This window comes from Loxodonta africana, chromosome 2 (genome assembly GCF_030014295.1).
Source record: "Loxodonta africana isolate mLoxAfr1 chromosome 2, mLoxAfr1.hap2, whole genome shotgun sequence".
NCBI classification, from domain to species: Eukaryota; Metazoa; Chordata; class Mammalia; order Proboscidea; family Elephantidae; genus Loxodonta; species Loxodonta africana.
In genome coordinates this window covers 143,969,327-143,972,584 of record NC_087343.1, presented here as the reverse complement: position 1 = coordinate 143,972,584, position 3,258 = coordinate 143,969,327, and the positions used below count along the sequence as shown (strand labels likewise).

Genomic DNA, 3,258 nt, shown 5'->3' with positions numbered 1-3,258 from the left:
TCCTTGTTTCCACATAAGAGTGTTTGTGTAAGAAAGATACACAGAAATAATTTTTTGAAAAATTAATAGCTACTGCCAAAGTGCCTTTCAAACTAGCTCTACCAATTATATTTCACCAGTAGAGTGTGAGAGTACGTATTTATTCACACGTTTGTCAATTTTTTTCTAGATGCTCTGTATTGTTCCATCGACATGTTTGTCTATTCTTGCAGACTCGTATCATTCTTGAATTCTGGAAAACTGTACCTATTCTTTAGCTATTTCTTTAAATATTGTGTCCCTCCACGCTCTCTATTTTCTACTTGCGAATGGTAGAACTTTTGAATCTACACTTTCATGTCTCTAAATTTTTCTTTCATACTTTCCATCTCTTCGCCCTTTATATTTCATGGTGGGAAAATTTCTCAGCCCAATCTTCCAACTCACTAATTCGCTCTTCTGTAGCTGGAAGCAACCAACAACAGAGTCCATTTTAATAAAATATCGAATTTGATTTCCGGGAGTGTCTGGGAGTCACGGGCTCCGCCTGCTGGCCAGACCTGGTGCGGGTACTCTCTGTGCTGCCAACTGGTGGGACTGGCCGCAGAGCCCGGGAGCGCTCAGGCCTGGCTGAGGCCCAACTATCGGCACCGCTGACGCCTCTCTCAGCTGTTGTGGGGGTGTCGGGGCGGCTACTAGCGCCGTGATTATGGGGGCCCCCAGGATCCAGCAAGAGCACCATGATGTCGTGCATCCTCAAACGCTTTGAGCTGAAGCACCTCTCCAGCTGGGACCTGCTCCGAGACCACATGCTAAGAGACACAGGTATTGGTGTGTTGGCCAAGACTTTCATTGACCAAGGGATGCTCATCCCAGACTACGTCATGCCTTAGATGGACCTGGAGGAGCTGAAAAATCTCACCCAGTATAGCTGGCTGTTGTGTGGTTTTCCAAGGACACCTCCACAGGCGGAAGCCCTGGACAGAGTTTATAAAATAGACTAGTGATTAACCTGAACGTGCCCTTTCTGGTCATTAAGCAACGCCTCACTGCTCGCTGGATTCATCTAGCCAGTGGCCGAATCTCTAATCTCAAATTCAACCCTCCCAAAGCCATAGGCATTGATGATCTAACTGGAGAGCCTCTCGTTCAGTGTGAGGATGATAGGCCAGAGACGGTTATTAAGAGACTGAAGGTTTATGAAGCACAACTCCAACTGGTTCTGGAATGTTAGCAGAAAAAAGGCATGTTGGAAACATTCTCCGGAACAGAAACTGACAAGATCTGGCCCCAAGTATATGCTTTCCTACAAACAAAAGTTCCACAAATAAACCAGAAAGCATCGGTTACTCCATGAGGAAAAAGGTGTGTGATTAGTAAGATAAGTAGAAGGATCTTCTTGTCCTTTCACTTAGAAGCTGCTTGTCCTAAGACTCCAGCATCTGTGAATTCTTTGAAAATTGTATTCATTTCATATCTACTGATTCTATTCTGGATGCTATGGATGTGTCAAATGAGTCAGATACTAACATTTATCTTTTGGAATTGCGTAGTGTGTCTCATCTAGTCACCTTTTATGGGTGTGCAATTCAAAAACAGGTATCTAAAAAAATTCTTTTTGAGCATAATTAAGAAAGCAATTGGTAGTAATTTAAGTTTTGTTGGTAAAGTTTTCCTATTTTTCTGGAAGACTAACAAAATTCCATGACACTAGTTTGTGAGAAGTATCTCATCAGAGGCTTTTGCACAGGCATTTCTGGCATAGTGGAACGTGCTTCTGTGAAATATAATTATCTCTAGAATTCCAGAGAAAAACAACTGGCTTTACAGATCAGTTGCAGAATGAAAATTCACTGCTGCTTCTAAACAAAGAGCTGGCCATAGATGCTGTTTTTATTTTGTTGTTCAACATACCTCTCATTTACTCAGAATTTTCAGTTTTGTACAAAAATATATCAAATAGCATTGAGGAAAATATCACTTAACATGAAAAACAGGTGGAAACATTGCATGCCACGTGTTTCCAAGTGCGATCGTTTCAGAAATCGTTTGAAAACCTGTGACAATCTTTAGCAAGCTTAACAATTCTACAGCCTTCCTTTCCTTAGTCTCCATGATATTGCTCTCAAAAGTTAACAAATTTAAGCAATATAGCAATCAGATGACATTTCTGTATTTATGTGGGGGTTGGGCTCAGCCTTTACAAGTCATGACAAGGAAAAGTTCAGGCTAGAACAACTGTACTCTGACAGCAAAGTTTTCAACTAAGTTGTAGTTTGTTAGTAGGTCTCTTGTCATTTATAATATCCTCACAAAATACAATTGGCAGGGACCCTCAGGAGCTGAAGTCTTACCAGTAAGCTGTAGTGACTGCTGAGCCTCGAAGTCACATGCTGGCCGCTGCTGCCTCTGCATTTGTGGGCACGAGAGAAGGGGAAATGTCAAATCCTCAAAAAACAAAATACAACAACAACAAAAACCAAAAGAGCAATGCATTGGAACAGTTCAAGTCTCTCTCAGGACACTGTCCTTCCATTTGGATAGCTTTATCTATCTTCTCTTCTGTTGGATATGCTGTTTTCTTTGCCTTAAGCCGAGTTAGCCTCAAATCACAACTTGTGGTTTCCAGTAAGTAAAAAAGCCCAGAGGATTTTTCTCACTCAATGATAGTCACTAAAAGTGGGACACATTCTTCCATTTCACAGTTAGCAGTAAGGCTGAGGATCAGCTCAGAAGGCTTAACACAGCGACTAATACTTATTCTAGGATAAAAATGAGGGATAGTAGAGGAAAGACAGTGATGGTTGTCTTCCTGTGTGGCTGGTGGGAGGTGGGCTGTGTGAAAGCCAGAAGGGAACTGGTACAGAAAGGGAGCTAGACCACAACCTGCCTAGGCCGGAAAAAAAAAAAAAAAAAATTTTTTTTTTTTAGGCTTGGTGGTAATCAAGTCTTTTGTTAGTACCCAAACTAAAAAAAAAATGTCCATTTTTCCCTGCAGAGTGATCTCTAAAAGTTTTCTCTGACAAACAGAAATGAAAATGCTTTCTCACTTGTCACTTGTAATCCTTGGAAATTGCTAAGCTTTTGTCCTCCTTGTATTTTGTAATATTTCTAAATAACTCCTCCTTCCTGCACTGCTGCTGCTTCTGTCCAGTCCTGGGCTGTAATGCATTTTCAGCTCAGAATTGCCTGGAGTTGGCTCATCACAGCGTGGCTTTTAGATGCCAGAGTCCTTTGTTCATCACATCCTACCTACCTTTGCTGGCAGTCACGTGATTG

The 3,258-nt window shown here is 41.6% G+C and overlaps 1 pseudogene; it reads left to right on the top strand.

Moving 5' to 3' along the window:
- Window positions 1–672: 672 nt before the first annotated feature.
- On the top strand, window positions 673–1,764 carry LOC100662435 (GTP:AMP phosphotransferase AK3, mitochondrial-like; annotated as a pseudogene).
- Window positions 1,765–3,258: the final 1,494 nt, after the last annotated feature.